A 19,550-nucleotide genomic window follows, 5' to 3' on the forward strand; every position below is an offset into this window, starting at 1 on the left:
TATTTACTATACTATAATTTTAATCATTTTAGAGTGTAGTTCTTCTACGGAAACAACAACAAAAGTTAATAGTAAAACAGCCTTAGGCAGGTCCTTCCCTAGGTATTCCAGAAGAAGGCATTGTTATGAGGAGATGACAGCTCCAGGCATGTTATTGCCCCTGAAGGCCCTCCAATGAGATAAGATACGGAGGTAGAAGGCAGTGATACTGGTGATCTGGATGCTGTGTAGATCTAGGCTAATTTGTGTGTTTGTGTCTTACTTTTTAAGGAAAACATTTAAAAAAGAAAATTATTTTTTAAAATAGAAAACCATTTATAATGGTTTAAAGGAAAGTATTTCTCTACAGCTATATATTTTTTTAAAGCTGTGCTATTACAAGAGTCAAAAATTTAAGATTTTAGTCTACGGTCATACCGCCCTGAATGTGCCCGTTCTCGTCTGATCTCGGAAGCAAAGCAGGGTCAGGCCTGGTTAGTCTTGGATGGGAGACTGCCTGGGAATACTGGGTGCTGTAGGCTTATTTAAAAAAAAAAAAAAAAAGGAAATTTTTAAAGATTTTAAAAGTTATAAAATTATACAGTAAGCTAAGCTTAATGTTTTACTATAATTTTTAAATTACTTTTTAGAGACAGAATCACTCTGTCTCCCAGGATGAAGTGTAGTGGTTTATTTATAGCTTACTGCATCCTTGAACTCCTAGCCTCAAGAGATCCCCTTGCCTCAGCGTCCTGAGTAGCTAGGACTACAGGCACGCATCACCAGTCCCGGCTAATTTTAATAAATTTTTAATTAAAATTAAACATAGACTACGTTGCCCAGGCTGGTCTCAAATTCCTGGCCTTGAATGATCCTCCTGCCTCAGCTTCCCAAAGTTTTTAGATTACAGGCATGAGCCAGCATGTCCAGCCTAATTAATTATTGAAGAAAAATTAACAGAAAGGTTTGTGTAGCCCCAATGTACAGTGCTTATAAAGTCTACAGTAGTGTAGTACTGTCCTAGGCCATTACGTTCACTCACTAGTCACTGGACTTAACCAGAGCAACTTCCAAAACGGTAAGCTCCATTCACGGAGCTTGTACACGCTATACAGAGGTACCATTTTAAATCTTTTGTACCATATTTCTGCTGTATCTTTTCTATGTTTAGACAGCTTAGATATGTTTAAATGTGCAAATACGTGTTATTGTGTCACAGTTGCTTACAGTATTCAGCACAGTCACATGTTGTACAGGTTTGTAGCCTAGGAGTAATAGGCTATACCACATAGCCTAGGTGTGTAGTAGGCTATACCATCTAGGTTTGTGTACATACAGTTCATACGATGGTTAAATTGCCAAAGTTATGCATAGTTACAATTAATCATTTTTTTCCTCATTTAACCATGTTATAGTGGCCATTCAGCTTTAATGTAAGTACTGAAAATTGTAGTTTTAACACATTTATTTCAAAAATATGTTTTCTGGCTAGGTACAGTGGCTCCTGCCTGTAATACTAACACTTTGGGAAGCCAAGGTGGGCAGATCACCTGAGGTCAGGAGTTTGAGACCAGCCTGACCAACATGGCAAAACCCTGTCTCTACTAAAAATACAAAAAGTAGCCCAGCATGATGGTGGGCACCTGTAATTCCAGCTTCTTGGGAGGCTGAGGCATGAGAATCGCTTGAACCTGGAAGGCGAAGGTGGCTGGGAGCCAAGATTGTGCCATTGCATTCTTACTCTGTTTTTTGGAAACAGTAAGACTTTGTTTCAAAGTAAAAAATAAACATTAAAAATTTAAAAAATGCTTTCTTCAAAAACCAGTATTTTAAATGGTATTAATATTTATGAGCCATCATGTAGAAGATATATAAATATGAGTGAACAGTATAGATGGTAATTCATGATTAAGGCCCTACTACCTTTGGACATATTTTGCATTTTACCCTTGATCTACTTGTTTTCAATCAATTCATCTTTTTTCTGCTTATGTCCATTGTACTCTGTGATCACTCACATTTGTGGGATGACATGTTAACTAATTTTTTAATGTATTTCTCCAAATAACTGCATCTTTGAGATTTGTGGTAGTAGGAAACGTAAAGGAACAACTCTTAGTTATCATTATTTTATTGATGTTCTAAGAGTTTCTTTAGTAATCTTCATGTAAAATTGTGGGGTTTAGTAATTACGTATCATCATATTAGGAAAACATGCCTTGCTTAATTATTGAATCAAATATTCTTTAGGAAAAGGTGTTTTAAAGTTGTATGGGCCATATATTTTGTACCAATGTAATAATGCAGTGTGTTATTTAAGCAAATAAGCTAGTTTAAATTAGCTTATAATGAGTTTTTAATTTATAGAGAAATGAATCCGTAGGGCAAAGAAAGGTGCAGTCTTTGAAGAATTTGCCTTGTATAATAATGGAAGACTCACATGAGTAAAATCCTTACTGAACTAGCTTTTGTTGGACTAAAGAATGCAATTATATTAAAAATTAATACTTCAGTGTAATACAAATCCAATGCTGCCTGAATTATTATGTGCCAAATTAGGTTGCTGTAAACAATAGCAAAATGGGTGATTGTGTAAATGAAAGTGCAGAGTTATTTAAACTTGCAATAGCATGTTTAATGAGATGCAGGGAAAGCATAAGATGTTTAATTTAGTAACGGGTGAACTGGATCAGTCTGTCCTACAGAATGGTAGGCTTTTGGACTAATTTTCAGTTAAAACACAATAATTGAATAACACCCGTATTAATATATACTATGGACTATTTCATATTATTCATTTTGAGTAAGATAGCTCTTTTAGTATGACAGAATTATTGTGAGTACTGTGTGAAACACTGCCAATGGAGTTAATTCTTTGTTGGATTTTTCCCTTATAGAATCTGAGGAAACTTGTTGATATCTTCTGGTTAGATTATTTGGGATAATAATATGATAAATATCTTTAGAGAAAAACATGCTTTAGCATTTGGCTGGAATATAATTGTGTGAGTCTAGTCTACTTGTATCTATTGTTGGTAGCATAAGGTGCTTACTTAGAATAACGATGGACTTAACATCTTTAGATAGGTCTCTAGAATTCTTGATCAACCCAGATACTATTTAGTCAAGTACATGAAACTGCTTCTTGTCTTTGTGTTTTTTGTCATTTAGAATCAATACAATTCAGGTATTTTGAAATAGTTTTTTTTTTTTTCTCAGAAGGTGTGAATTCACAGTATGTGATAATTTAATGTGGCAATTCAGGGCAGAGAGTTAAATTATTGAAGAGCCACCTTGATTCCCTTTAGGGGTACTCTATCTTATGATTATCCTGTGATACAGAAAAAACCCTTTTACTCGATTTAAAAGAACTTTTCTCCCTAGAAAGCATGGTCCTCTATGAACAATGGACATATAGTGAAAATCTGTGGTGAGAATGAAAAGCTGCAAGCATCTTTTAACAATGAAACTGCTTATTTGTAAATGTGGAGTACAGTTTACTGTGTTAATCCTTTTTCAACGAGACATTTCATTGACATATTCTGTTCATTTGGAGTTCGTTTCCAAACAGAATTGGAAGAAGAAAGCATGTGTTATCGTACACAGTGAACCACAGTTATCAAAGTTGTATATGTAGAAAATAATGAATATTAGATTCAAAATAATTTTTCAAATAAAAACATTGTTATAGTTCATATGTACATCAGTTGCAGATCTAGAACTTGAAATCTGTTTGATTTAAAGCAAAACAAAATTTAACCTTTATGTATGCCATTTTGTAACTGTGTAACTTTGGTAAATAAATGTTTTTTTATGAATAAACCTAATAAGCATAGTACTTTAAAACAAGGAAAAAGAACAGATCATTTTTTAAAAAATGGGTTTGCTAGAATACTATCTAAATCAAGCAACTAATCTTTTGTTTTAAATAAAAATACTTTCCAAAGAAATACTATACAATGTATAATAAATTTCTATGCTTCATTTTAATTTTTTTAGAGATAATTATGATTTATTCTTTGGAATAAACAGCTCATTGAATATCTTTGAAAAGTTTTTTAAAAAGCATTTATTGTTTCCAGAAACATTCCTTGGCAATTATGGCTTTGAACAATAGAATACCAATAATACTAGTATGTGGGAGTTATTATCTGGTTAGAAGCATTGTACAGGTAGATAACCTTTTCTTGGGAAGAATTCTAAAGCTTTTGGTTTGGACAATAATTATTAAAGGACACTGTCTGCACTCTGAGTGTTCCAAGAATTCTTGTGTTAACCAAAGCATGAGATTTGGAAAGAGTAGACCTCAGTTCAAGTCTGGCCCATCTATCCCTAGCTCTTTTAAGTTTCATATCCTGTATAGCTCACTCATCTTTCCTGAACTTCATTTTCCTCTTCTTTAAACTTGTGACATAATCTATAACTTACAGGGTTTTATTAGGGAAAAATGATAGATGCATATGAAAGTTTAAAATTATATATAATATGCCAGGCGCAGTGGCTCAAGCCTTTAATCCCAGCACTTTGGGAGGCCGAGGCGGGTGGATCACGAGGTCAAGAGATCGAGACCATCCTGGTCAACATGGTGAAACCCCGTCTCTACTAAAAATACAAAAAATTAGCTGGGCATGGTGGCGCGTGCCTGTAATCCCAGCTACTCAGGAGGCTGAGGCAGGAGAATTGCCTGAACCCAGGAGGCGGAGGTTGCGGTGAGCCGAGATAGCGCCATTGCACTCCAGCCTGGGTAACAAGAGCGAAACTCCATCTCAAAAAAAAAAAAAAAAAAATATATATATATATATATATATATATATATAAAATTATATTCTATTTAGTTCTCTTATAGTATATAATTATCAAAAACTTTTAGGAGTTTCTCTGTAAAAAAAATGCTATAATGAATCATTTTAAGTTGAGCATTTTTTTTTTTTGAAAATGGATGATATCATCCTCCTTTCTCTTACTACTTCTCCCACCATTCTTTTGTTTCACTCATTTTATACTGTGAAGTGTTCAAATTGCTGTCAGTGTTGTGCTTGTGATGTATTTGAGAATGCATTCTATCTTCATGGAAAAGATGGCATTCAATTTGCAATTGAAGTTTTTTAGTTTTCTTTTATTAGGATATTTGCAGTCATTCATAGAAGAGATGTCTCCAAGGATTGGTGCCCAGTTTGATTGCTGTGGGAAGACATGCTTTAAAATATGTATCAACGGTGGTCATTACAATAGTGGGACTGGGTTGGAGGTAGAATTGCTATTTAACTGGCAGTTTCATTGGTACCGAAAACCTCTATGTATTAGTGTCATTATAGATTAAAAATGTAAAGTAGTTGTATTTGGGCATAGGATCATGGATAATTAACATTTTTCTGTATTATGTTAGTTACATTTGAGAGTTACATATATGTTTGCTATGCAAAAATTAATGTTAATAAGGAGCTGAAGAGTTTTCCTGGAAACAATTTGCAATTGACCCTTGAACAACACAGGTTGGAACTGCACAGTTATATGTGGCTTTGTTTTCAACTAGACGTGGATTTGTGGGATATAAAACTTATATTATAGAGGGCTGACTTTTTTTACATGAGGGTTCTGCAGGATGACTCTGGAACTTATGCTGTGCAGATTTAGTTATATGTGGGTAGTCCTGGAACCAGTCCTCATGTATACAGAGGGACAACTATACATCCTCGATAAGCATGTGTATGTAACTTGATTTTTTTTCTTTTTATTTATTAATGTTAATACATTGGATCCATTAATCACCCAATATACTAGGTATTAGATATTCTGACAGTCTGCCCTAGATTTAAAACAGCACTTTGAGTACAATATTAGGTAGTGAAATATCCTATTTCAGAGAGTTTTCATCCATGAAATAGCATTTTTGTGTTCATTTCTGTTTACCAGATGAGAGATTGATAGATGAAAACAAAAATGTTCCGTATTTGTTATGGCTCGTATTTGTAAGCTTTCTCCTTTTCAGATTTGCATATATCCAGAGACTTTTAGGATCATTCCAGAGTGCTTAGAACCATTCATTTTACTTTGAGATCAGGAAAGCAAAAGAAAATAAAAGACAAGAAACAGATTTCTGCTTAAATGATAACTAGTTAACTCGCCTTTCTCTATCATTCATAGCCACTAAAGCAGAGTTTTAAAACATTATTCTCTCAGAAATCTCATTGAGTGAGGGTGTTTTGGGGGAAAAATGCTTAGCTCAAATAAGAGGTAACTTGATGCACAAATGTTATATCTTAGGGAATAGGTTTTAAATGGCCTTGCAATCTGTGGAGTTAGATAATTTTCACAAATATTTTGTTTGGCACTTCAGTGCTTTGAAAAAGCACATTGATAAAGTTGTTGTTATTGAACAATCAATAGATTTCACCTAAGAGTTTTGATTTCTGGGTTTAAGTGTGAGATCATTCCATACTCACATCTCTCTTTGGCAGTGATTTTCTGGGGCTCTTCACTTACTTTAATTACTTGCCTGGTTTTTTGTAAGCATTTGACTTTGGCCTAAATAATTTCTGACTTTAGATCAAGTTCCATGTGGCAGACTTTGAGAGCCTTAACACGTATTGATACATATTTTGTGATTCTTTGGTAGTAAATCTTGACCCCAATTAGCTTGCATGCTCTTTCTGCAGTACACACTTTATACTCTCCTGATTAAAGCCCTTAGAGGAATTTCCTCCCTAGACCTTTGATGTTGCTTTTCATGACCTTAACCTTGCCTTTCTCTCAAGACTTTTATTTTCTGGCAGTCTTCATAGCCAAACAGAATCATAGGCAGCTTCCTTTCACCTCTGAGCCTTGCATGTCATGTTACCTGACATTCCTTCTCACCTTGCTTCATCTGGTTTACACACCCTCCGCCTCTTCCCTATCAGCCCTCCCTAATGCTCACTCTTCCTCTGAGGAAGGCACATCTCCCCGAACGTCAGCTCCTTGAGGCCTGCTGGCTATTGTCTTTTGCTCTGCTGTACACCTAACACTGCATATGTGAGTATTCACTCAGTAAGTAGCCATTATGAACTTTTTTTGTGTACATCATTGATATTTTTGAGTATCTGATAACACTGAATTTTTAGGTGGTATGTGTTTGGGGAAATGTTTAATTTTAGTGGAAGAATGACAGATGTTCTCCCCCTTAAATACTCCAGGTGAGACCTTTATTATGTTAAATTTTATTGGATTACAATAAGTCTTTTCTCTTCCATATCCCATTTCTCACCATATTTTATACTTATGATAAAATTGGAAACATTTTTAGAAATTAGAGGAAGCCCAGGAGATATTGGTAAAATCTGTAAACATTTTATAACTCTCATCATACCATTTTTACTTTTAAAGAAATAATTTTATATAGACACAAACAGAATCTTAGTTCTCATACATCACATTGCTCGTATAAATGACGTCAGTTTTGGAACCATGTAACTTTTAAATGTAATGTTGAGTAAAACCCTAAGGTTTTAGAATATGCAATAGAAAATTTCATTTTCTAATGCTTGGATCTTGAAAATCAAGTTCATGCATCTGAAACAATATCAAAAGATATGTTTGAATAATTAACTGCATATTATGCCAATGTTACTAATCTTAAATAGACTCTTCAAAAATTCTCAAAAACAGAATTTTAATTTGAATGCTCAAAGACCCCAATTAAGTGTTGGCTTCAAAACTAATGCAGTCTTGGAGTCACATATTATTCATCAGAGGCTAGTATTCTTTTTCTCCTCTGCTTCCCATTCCAAATTATTCCTTGTCACATTTCCTTTTTCAATGGCTGTGTCCACTAGGCTTTCTTTTCTCCAATCATATGACAGTTATTTAAATTATACTTATGACAATATTTAGGGTACTTGTTCATCTGCCGTAATAATATGTATCTGTTGAATCCATTTTCCAGGTCTCATTTTATACTGCCTAATTCAGAACTTTTTCCTTTGGCATATTTCTAATGGATTGCTCCAATATACACATAAACATTTGTGGGGGTGCTTGCATGTGTGTGCATATATACACACACTTTGAGTTTGTTTCCACTTGCTGGTTGATGATGCCTACATTTCATACATACCATCAGCTGAATACTCTGTACATTATTTGAAATCACTCCTAAGGGAAAGTATCCTACATGTGAACTTTGAAAGGGACTTTATTTATTTATTTATTTATTTTTAATGCTCCCGAATGACCTCTTTTGAGAAGGGATGATTTGGTAAGATTTAGAGAAAAGCTTTTTACTTACTTAGTTAAAGCAAAATCTGTTTCCTTTTTTTCAGTTCATGTAAATTTTTTGAGGTATGAGAATGTTTTTTCAGGAGGGACTTTATTAGGTAAGCCTTCAGACATGTTTAATATTAAGGAATAAAACTCATGAAGATAGAGGTGACACAATGATGTTACAATTTTTTTCCCTCAACTTTTACTTTTAATTCTGGGGGCAGTGCAGGTTTGTTACATAGGTATGGTTTGCTGCACAGATCAACCCATCACCCAGCTATTAGGCCCAGCATCCATTAGCTATTCTTCTGATGCTCTCCCTCCCCTTTCTCTACCGACAAGCCCCATTGTGGTTGTCCCCTCCCTATGTTCATGTGTTCTCATCGTTCAGCTCCCATTTATAAGTGAGAACATGTGGTGTTTGGTTTTCTGTTCCTGCATTAGTTTGCTAAGGATATATGCTTCTAGCTCTGTCCATGTCCCTGCAAAGGAAATGATCTTTTCCCTTTTAATGGCTGTATAGTATTCCATGTACCACTTTTTTTTAATCCAGTCTGTCATTGATGGGCATTTGGGCTGATTCCATGTTTTTGCTGTTGTGAATAGTGCTGCAGTGAACATGTGTGTGCATGCATCTTTATAACAGAATGATTTATAATCCCTTAGGTATATACTCGGTAATGGATTGCTGGGCCAAATGGTATAAATGATATATCTGCCTCTAGGTCTTTGAGGAATTGCCACATTGTCTTTCATAGTGGTTGAACTAATTTGCACTTCCATGAACAGTATAAAAGTGTTCCCTTTTCCTTGAAACCTCACCAGCATTTGTGTGTTTTTGACTTTTTAATAATCACCATTCTGACTGGAGTGAGATGGTATCTCATTGTGATTTTGATTTGCGTTTCTCTAATGATCAGTAATGTTAGTTTTTTCATATGTTTATTGGGTGCATGAATATCTTTTGAGAATTGTTTGCTCATGTCCTTTTCCCATTTTGTAATGTGTTTTTTTTTCCCTGTAAATTTGTTTAAGTCCCTTATAGACTCTGAATATTAGATCTTTGTCAGATGAATAGATTGCAGAAATATTCTCTCATTCTATAGGTTTTCTGTTCAGTCTGATAATAATTTCTTTTGCTCTGTAGATATTAATTAGATCCCATTTGTCAATTTATGCTTTTGTTGCTGTGGCTTTTGGTGTTGTTGTCATGAAATCTTTGCCTTTGCATATGTCCTGAGTGGTAACAACCTAGATTTTCTTCTAGAGTTTTTATAGTTTTTGGATTTACATTTAAGTCTTTAATCCATCTTGAGTTACTTTTTGCATATGGTGTAAGGAAGGGGTCCAGTTTCAACTTTCTGCATATGGCTAGCTAGTTTTCTCAGCACCATTTATTAAATAGGGAATCCTTTCCATGTTTCTTGTGTTTTTCAGGTTTGTAAAAAATCAGGTAGTTGTAGATGTGCAGTCATATTAGTGAGTTCTCTATTCTGTTCCATTGGTATATGTGTCTGTTTTTGTACCAGTACCATGCTGTTTTGTTCACTGTAGCCTGTATAGTTCAAAATCAGATGGTGTGAGGCCTCCAGCTTTGATCTTTTTGCTTAGAATTGTTGTGGCTACTCAGGCTCTTTTTGGATTTTATATGAATTTTAAAATAGTTTCTTCTAAGTCTGTGAAGAATGTCAATGGTAGTTTAATGGGATCAGCATTGAATCTATAAATTACTTTGGGCAGTATGACCATTTTCATGATATTAATTCTTCTTATCCATGAGTATGGAATGTTTTTCCATTTGTTTGTGTCCTTTGATTTCTTGCAGCAGTGGTTTGTAGTTCTCGAGGCGGTCCTTCACTTTTCTTGTTAGCAGTATTCCCTAGGCATTCTATTCTCTTTGTAGCAATTGTGAATGGGAGTTCATTCATAATTTGCCTCTCTGCTTTCCTGTTGTTGGAGTATAGTAATGCTAGCGATTTTTGCACATTGATTTTGTATCCTGAGACTTTGCTGAAGTTGCTTATCAGCTTAAGGAGCTTTTGGGCTGAGATGATGGGGTTTTCTAGATATAAAATCATGTCATATGCAAACAAAGATAATTTGACTTCTTCTCTTCCTGTTTGAATATCCTTTATTTCTTTCTTTAGCCTGATTTCCCTGGCCAGAACTTCCAATGCTATGCTAAATAGGAGTGGTAAAAGAGGACATCCTTGTCTTGATTTCAAAGGGAATGCTTCCAGCTTTTGTCTATTCAGTGTTATATTGGCTGTGAGTTTGTCATATATGGCTCTTATTATTTTGAGGTATGTTCCTTCAGTACCTAGTTTATTGAGAGTTTTTAACATGAAAGGATGTTGAATTTTATCACAGGACTTTTCTGTGTCTATTGATATATATATATATACACATACATATGTGTGAATATATATACACATATGTGTATATATACACATACATATGTATGTGAATAAATATACACATATACACACATATTCATACATATGTGTGTGAATATATGTACACATATAAATATACACGTGTGTGTAGGTGCATATATATTCACATGTGTGTATATATTTATATATATATACATATATTTGTATGTCTGTATATACGCAGGTATATATTAAAGGTTTTTGCTGGGTCTATTGGTGCGTATGTGTGTGTATATATAAATATAAATATATATACACCTTTATATATATATATTTATATATATAAAACACATGAAAGACCGGGAAACCTATTGTTTTGGAAATTACTAGTCCATGCAAGAATATAAAACTTTAACAACTTGGAAATTTACTAGAACTGTGTGCATTCCTGTCAACATATCTCAGTTATATGATTGCTTTTAATTCTATAAGAATTTTAGATGGAGAATCAGTATTTATAGAGTCCCCTTTTAGCATAATAAATATTTTTTAATTCAATTTATAATAAATAAATATTTCACACTCAAAATACGTATCTCGGAAATGATTGAATGGCTAGTGACCAAGACAGTGTCATGCCATACATTTAAAAACTACCATTGTTTCTTCTCAAAACAACTATTATTTAGTTGGCATAAAAATAAGAATTATTTTTTGGAACAATATTCTTCACCTTCAGACATGTGGTTCACAAGAAAAGTGCACGAAAAGACTTTTATGATATAACAGAAAAATATATTTTAAAGTCTCCTGTTTCTTCCCTGGTAAAATAGAACTTAGAAAATGTAACAAATTGAAGAAATACCAGTTAGAGAACATAGGACAATAGATTGTTTCCAAATAGAATCATTATGAAAAAAATAAATAATATGTCAGAGTCCAAAATGTTGATTAGTTGAGGAATATTTATAAATTTATTTCAATAGACAAATTCTAGCTTGTCCCTCTTTTCAGCCTCTAAGAATTTCTCTTTTTTAATCATTATCATGATCTAGTTGTGCCACAGGCTTCAGTTGAATTGGAGGAGTATTTAGAGTGGTCATCTGAGATGTCCAGCATTCAGTGATGCACGAGGCCTTCAGAATGAAGAAGGATTGTAATAAAGCTCCCAGGAAGCTCATTTGTGTGCTATGAATAGCCCATTAGTTGAAATATGGCAAAAAGTACATGGGTGGTTCGGGTCAATGAATTGTATTTTGTAGCTCATTGGATTTTTTTCCGTCTCTAAAAACTGCTTTCCCACTGTTCCTTTAACCAGGCCCCTGGATTGTGAAGTGTTGTGAAGTAGTTCTCTTTTGTGCTCTGGAGTTGGAGCTGTGAAAGGTAGATTCATTTATTGTTTAGTTGAATCAGAATGACTGCAATTCCACAAACAAATTAGACTTCAGTTAGGAGTGTTTTGTCATAAATAATCTTGGAAGAGATTAGATTTTCTCCTAGCTGATATACTTCTGCTGTACATTAAAATCAGTGTCTAAAAGGTAATGATTTATTACTGAACTGACTGATCACTGAGCAACTTCCACCAGTCCTTTGTACTGCTTTATTTTTGCTCTATTTTCCTAAAGCATATTCAGAAAAAGTTTATGGTAGGGGAAAGTAATATTCTATTTTCTGAATTATTGTTTTCATTTTAGCCTTCATTAAAATCACTTCGATGCAAAACTCTCTCAGTGATTAATTCTTAATGATCTAGAAAGAAAACCTATTTCACAGATTGGTTAAAGGCATTTTCCATGGTTGGATCAGGTGAATTGTATTTTTCACATGTAATGTTAGGACATTTTAAACTTTAATAACGTGTTTTTGCTAGAGGCTGAAAATACTGTAGCAATACCTGGAAATACCTTTTGTCATTGACTGTAAAAAATATTTTTTTCTCACTGAAGTGTGTTCCTTCATTCTGTTTCAAGTTACTCAGTTATATAAATCATCCAGAGACACAGGAAATCTGGTAATTTCTTCCTTGGTGGAAAAGTATATATAGCACACTTTATACTTATGTAATATATGTATACACTTTATACTTAGGTGTAAAAGTTAAAGCACGACATGCATTTGGCTAGACCTTTGGTACGTAACTACAAATGCCATAACAAGTTGGATTTCGCTTTCTTGAGTCAAACAATTCTATTTGGTCAGTTACACTGTGTCAGTAAGAATAATTTCATGCATAGGTTTCTTCTTACCAAGTAGGCTAGATTGGCATTAACTTAAGCATTTTTTTGGTCTTGTTTTTGTAAGCTCTAGAGCCATAATTTGCATCTATCTTTGTCTAGTTCTAAAGCCTATGTATTTTCATCTTTGCCTGTTACTTTTTGTTGTATAAGAATAAAATTTTCACAAAGCAAATCATACTTTATATTCAATACATGGTAGAAGACAGTGGTGAATGTATTTTTAAAGTGACCTTTTTGTGTGTGTGAAGATCGATTACAACTTCAAATTATTTAGTGTTATATATTCCTCAATTGAGTCACACCCATCGTGACTTGGAGTGTATTTACAGATGCTTTAGATATATATAATCTTATTGATAATATTCAGAAGCATATTAATAGTTTTATGAAATTAAGATTCAAATGTAAATTAAATATTTGCGCGATTCAAACATAATACAGTATTTACCATTCAAACAGTAACTTAAGTTACTGTTGTCTTAAAGGTTTTCCAAGAAGCATATGGTCATGACAGTGTAGCATTTACATGTGTTCTGAGTGCTCATTTGTTATAACTGTACCACATATAGTTTTAGATGCTCAGTGGTTTGCATTTTAAAAGCGCTTGGTGTTTATAGCACCTCTCTCTAAGACATGGCCTGATTAGGTCTGATGTCTAATGTGATGCTAAAAAAATCACATTAAGTGTGACTTCAATATGGGGTTGGAATGAGAATGAAAATGTTTAATTTTTTTGACATCAGACTAGTATGCTTCGGGAAGGATTTATCAAAGGTGATGGGACAGACTGCCAATATAAATTAGGTCAATAGCCTAGACACACAAATACTAGCCTTTATATGATACTTGACAGCAACATAAATCTGTTAAAAGAAAATGGAACTGTCCCTGACATGAAATAATGGGATTGTCATAGATACAACACATGGTACACTTTTTCCTTTTAATTACCATAAGAGAACAAAATCAGTTTTTGCAGCTGGTTCTTCATTTTATTTGCCTTGACTACATCTCACACCTAAGGGATTTGAAACATGACAGACAACAGGTGTGGATATGTATCTAATAATTGACTGCAGTTTCTGTTCTTCCTTTAAAAATTGACTATGTTGTAAACATCTGTAACACTAATAAAGACAGCCTTTTTGTCTAATGTGTAAAATGCTTTCTAAGCCATGTTTAGATTATATGTCCGAATCAAACTTAAATAAGTCAAGTTATTATATTACTCTTCCTAGAAGAACAGAGTTTAAAGGAATGATGAGTTTCAGTCAGTTTAAGTGCAGCTGGCCAGCAGCCATTCATTATATCCTCATGTGACATTGATTTTTGACTAGAATAAATGGAAACATAGCAGCAGCTATACATCCTTAAGGAAACATTCTATATTATTGATGCACTTTGTTTCCTTAAGAGCTACTACCAAAACTTTATTCAAATTGAATTTTGATTGTACTAATGAGGAAATCTATTGCAGTGTCAAAACATCCATTATTGTGAAAATAAGATGGTAATGCCAAATTATTACCTTAGCATCTATTTCTATCACTATTCCTTAACGACAAAAGGTGTTTCATTATAGAACACCTTTAAAACACTTTTAAAACAAGACCTTTAAAAGAAAAACAACAGGAATTACAAAATACCACTTAATTACATTTAGCAAGAACACTTAGGCTTGCTCATTGTACAGATTAAATAGACTATTGAAACAAAATCAGTTGATTTGGCTCATTTTTCCTCCTACATTTTATCCAGTGATTACTGCTCTCATCTTTTTGCCAAATTGATGGGAGTTGGCAGTAAAACACAAGCAATTGAAAATGTGGGAGAAGATTAAGTTTTCTGGATTGCACAAATGATCATCAGAGATAAAGAGATTACAAAGAGTTGGCCTTATCAGGTTGATATTCTGCATAATGAGTTTGTCTGTTTTCTATCCTAATCAACTAGACCTAAATTAAGAACCCTTGCCTTAAGAGAGTGTCATTTTTGTTTTCCAAATTTTGGTAAATACGATAGCTCCAACTAAGGAGGTGTTCGTAAGTATTGTACATTTTATCTGTGTCTTGTCATTAAATGTGAGACCATTAAATTCAAATTTTATTACAAGTTTGTGAAAATTAACAGTGGTATGTTGTTAATTAGTATAAATAGGCTTTATTGAAGTTAGTGCTTAGGAGATTGAATGCTGGCTTTTGAGACCTCATCATAAAGAATATTACATGTGACATTTGTTAAGGAAAATAAATGAAGGAGGTAATTTAGAGAAAGTAAGTAGTATTTACTCATAGCTATAGTTTGGATGACAAATTACCTATAGGTCAATGTTGAGCATGATGTGGATTTGAACTAGACATTCAAATTGGCAGAGACCTGGAATTAATACTGATTTATGTATGAGAAAGATGATCTGTTACAACAAAAACGATGGCCCATTCACAGTGGGACAGAGATTTTGGAAAGGCTGCTGTTACTTTGAGAATGTTGAAAATAAGCCTCACTAACCCTATTCACGTAGGTGGAGGGCATCTTGATCTTCGTTACTGTCCTTATCAATACCAATAGTGAAAGCTACTATTATTGTGATTATGGCAGGAACATTACATAGTTTATTATTTAATTTTTAGTATCATTCTGAAAGGCAGTTGTTGTTTTGCCTGCTTCACAGTTGTGAAAATTAGGGTTTAAAGGATCTAATGAACTTATTCAAGGTCAGACACCTGCTAAGTGGCAAAATTGAACTCAGGCTACTCAAGCTAGGTCTGTCTGATTGTAAAACTTTTCCAAAAACTATGCCAAATTATCAAAAAATATTAGAACTGTTTTTTTCTATGTAACAAGTCTATGCTAAGTCAGCTTCCACCTCAGCTTATATCCTAACGCTATCCTCATGAGTGATTATTTTATCTATTGAGGGGTCTTTGTTACTCTAAAACCTTTTTTTTTTTTCATTATTTGTGATGGGTCTTAAAAGAGAGACAGTAGCTGGAATTATATTAGAATGATCCTGGAATCTAATTCTTCCTTTAATAAAAAAATTCACCCCTATAACGTTGTATTTAGTGCTTTTCTAACTCTCTGATCTTCCTGGCTTTTATCATTTTAAAAACTAGGAGTTAGTGAGTGCTTGCTACACATAAGGCTTTGATACATCGTATTTTCAATTAAACTTTACAATATATGTAGTAATTATTATTATTGTCTTAATTTTACAGATAGGGTCAAGTAACTTGCTCAAAGTCAAACATAAACTAGTGGAGCCGAGATTTGAAGCCTTGCAGGTTTCATAGGCTGAATCCTCGGCTTTTCAGCTCTCCTACCCTGTAATACATCATCTGTTTCCAGACTTTCAGCCTGCCTTCTTCCTCGTGGTACAGGAATTGTTTCCTAATTACTCCGAACTTTATGTATCCTCCCTTGGTCTTATGTTTCCATAAGCAATACTAATGCAGCTCCAGAAATTACAGCTTGACATTCCAGACTGGCCTTAGCTTTTGAGAATAGAATTTAAGACAATGCAGCTTTAGAGTCTATCTTCTTCCCATGAAGGCTTTACTTCTAAGCAAAATAACATTAAACATAATAAAATAATAGCCAACTTAGTGCAAAATACTATTTTGGGTGCTCTTTGTGCATTCTTTTATTATTACAACTCCTTTATTGGATAGGTACCATTCTCACTATCTTATAGATCAGGAAAGTAAAGCTCAGGAAGCGTAAGTAATTGGCAGAGGTGTTACCTATCTTCAAGGCTATTTTTCTTTAGAACTCATGAGCTAAGGTGACTGATCTTATTGCATTATTCTCTGAATAAAGCCTGTAGATCTTAAACAGCAGATTGGACTAACTGAATCCTCTGAATGATGGTAGAAATTACCCTAAAGTTTGTTTTTTAAGAAACAAATTATATATATTTACAAGGTGTAATTTCTATGATTATAGGTAAATATTATAGTAATATTAATGCTTTATTGTATGTTATTTTTGCTCAATGTCTTCTATTTTATAGTTTTGAAATTTGCCTAAATATGTGGTTATATAAAGTTAATATCAACATTAACCGTTGATATTAACAAGTTAATATATAGTTTATCTTAATCATGTTAAATATTGCCAAAATAAAAGCTTTTTTAAAGAAACAAATTATAAAATATTTACCTTGTTTCAGATGAAGGTCAAATACATGTGAATACAATGTGCTAGTTTGTAATCTTCCAGCAAATCAAAACAAATCAAAATAGGCTATTTTTATTGGTGTTGGTGAATTCTTTATTCTCCTAATTGAAGATTCTTTGGTCTGTACATGAGTCTAAACTGCTTCTAGGAGAATGTTTTGAATTTATTGTCAAAAATTCTACGTGCTGACTTTTCTTTAAAGTTCGTAAGAATGATAATTATGTTGAATCATATGTAAATTCATGTTACTTTTCTACACTTAAAATTGTGAAGAAAATATAGAAATACTAATTTTTATTAATCTAGTCCACATTCATTGAACATTTCTTTTGCATTATGTGTGATATTAAGTCTCTGTGTGTGAAAGTAATTTTGTTTAATAAGGCTTTTATACTTGAGAACTCTTTTCCTGTTTTTCATTTTGAATTGTCTTAAAATTGAGATTGACTTCCTCGATAGTACACTGAAATTTGGCAGTGTTTTTTATAGAAAAAATTATTATGCTTGACAGTTGTATCATGTGATATTCCTTGAGAAATTCTCAGAAGAGTGTTTTGGTTATTTTCGAATTGCCTACACTTATAGAGCTTTTTAATGAAGATTATAATACATATTTATTCATAGTTCTCTAACTTTATTTTACTTCAGTACTCAGTCATCATTTATTCATTCACTTTCAGTCAAAAACTGTTTACTAAGCCCCTAACATATGTGTTGTTCTTGGTAGATAAAATAATCATGAATATTTTCTCTCATGGGATTTGCACTGTGAAAGACAGATGAAACAAATAAAAACATAAATTGACAACTGGTATGAGGGGGGAAAAAAACAGTGTGTTGTGACAGAGGCAGCAACCTTCTTTAGAATGAGCAAGCAGAGGAGGATTCATTAGAGAAGTAACATTAAGCTGAGATCCGCTGGGTGATTAGGAGTTATTTTTTTCTTGTTAGAGATTTAAGAGAAAGTCTAGGTAAACACCTTTAGGAGGGATAGAGCTTGCCTTTTTGGGAAAAATCCAAGAAGACCTGTGGCAGTTAAGAGTGAAGGCCCAGCTATTTGCATGCCTGTAATCCCAGCTACTCAGGAGGCTGAGGCAGGAGAATTGCCTGAACCCAGGAGGCGGAGGTTGCGGTGAGCAGAGATCGCGCCATTGCACTCCAGCCTGGGTAATAAGAGCGAAACTGTCTTAAAAAAAAAAAAAAAAAAAAAAAGGAGTGAAGGCCACAGTTTTACAAGATGGGGTTTTGATATTTTATGATTTGCATTTCACAAAAAGTATAATGTTTGTTAAGCACTCGTGCATTAGTTATAGTAGCAGGAAATAGGTGATGGTTTAAAATATCATAATTTACCTTTTGTATTTGAGAAAAGGTAACATCCATGTTTCACTTTGTTGTCAGTTATTAACTACTTGCAAAGGCAGACAGGTTAAGTAATCTGATTGCTGATAGGACATCTGAAAAATTCTTGGTTTCAGTATTATAAAAGCTTTCTCTTTGTTTATATACACACACACACACACACACACAAACACACAAGAGCCAATTATTTAGCTACATCATATGGCTTCTGTACATTTTGTTGCCTTTGTCAGGTATCATCCCATTAATTTGTACCAATTCATTAGTTATCAATTCCAGCATTTCTTCTTCAAATAAGTTTTTCTTGATCCCCTTCCTCAGTAACCCTAAGCCAAAGACATGTACCTTTGTTCCAAATATTCCCAGATCTGTGCTTCCTTTCTTTAGATCATATCTCTGTTAGTTAATTGCACACTTGTTACTATTAGATTACTGTTTCTTGCTCTCATACACACTCAGTAAACTGAAAGCTTTATGAGAGCAGGTATCATAGTATTTTAAAATCTTCATAGCCTGGCACTGAGCCTGGGACTTGTATAGTAGTCAGTAAGCATTTGGTGGAATGAATAAATAATGTGTACTACCACCTCAGCCTATAGTTTTCTATTAGACAAAGCTGACATTTTCCCATGTTTATTTTCTTTCAAGATAAACTACCAGTTTTGATTATTTAAAGTTTTTTGAAATTACATAAAAATGCTTTTATGAGCATAGCAGCTATCTTAAAATTAGGGGTAAACTAAGTATTTAATCTTGTTGCACTTCTTTCTGCATTTCTTCATTTTTGAATCTCTTTATTCCTCAAATTCCTGTGTGATCTAAAGTATGGAAGACCTTGCTAATGTTTGAATTGGTATCAGACCTCAGTAGATACTTGTGAAGTGAAGAAATGAATTATTTACAAGACGAGAAGCTGTTCTTCACATTAATTAAATTGGCCGTAAGAATGATCCAGCAATGAAGAATGCTGAGCGCTAGCTTCCCCATTTCCATGATTAAAACAAATGCCCTAGGCACACATTTCTTTTTCTACGCCATCATAACAAATAAAGACCCTGTCACCCCAGCAACTCATTATTGTTTGTTTTCTATTTGGTGAAATCCAAAGAGATCTTCTGTGGTTATAGTTGGGAATTTATTAAAGCTTACAAATCTCTGTTGTTCCATAAAACTGAAA

At 33.5% G+C, this 19,550-nt stretch overlaps 1 protein-coding gene and 1 pseudogene across 5 annotated transcripts in view; both read left to right on the forward strand.

The window, feature by feature from the left end:
- The window catches only part of IMMP2L (inner mitochondrial membrane peptidase subunit 2), a 923,127-nt gene that overhangs the window by 308,904 nt on the left and 594,673 nt on the right, over positions 1-19,550 (forward strand). The gene's annotated exons all lie outside the window — the stretch shown is intronic.
- LOC120365417 (5S ribosomal RNA) lies at positions 404-521 on the forward strand (annotated as a pseudogene).

Source organism: Saimiri boliviensis, chromosome 10 (genome assembly GCF_048565385.1).
Source record: "Saimiri boliviensis isolate mSaiBol1 chromosome 10, mSaiBol1.pri, whole genome shotgun sequence".
Taxonomy (NCBI): domain Eukaryota; kingdom Metazoa; phylum Chordata; class Mammalia; order Primates; family Cebidae; genus Saimiri; species Saimiri boliviensis.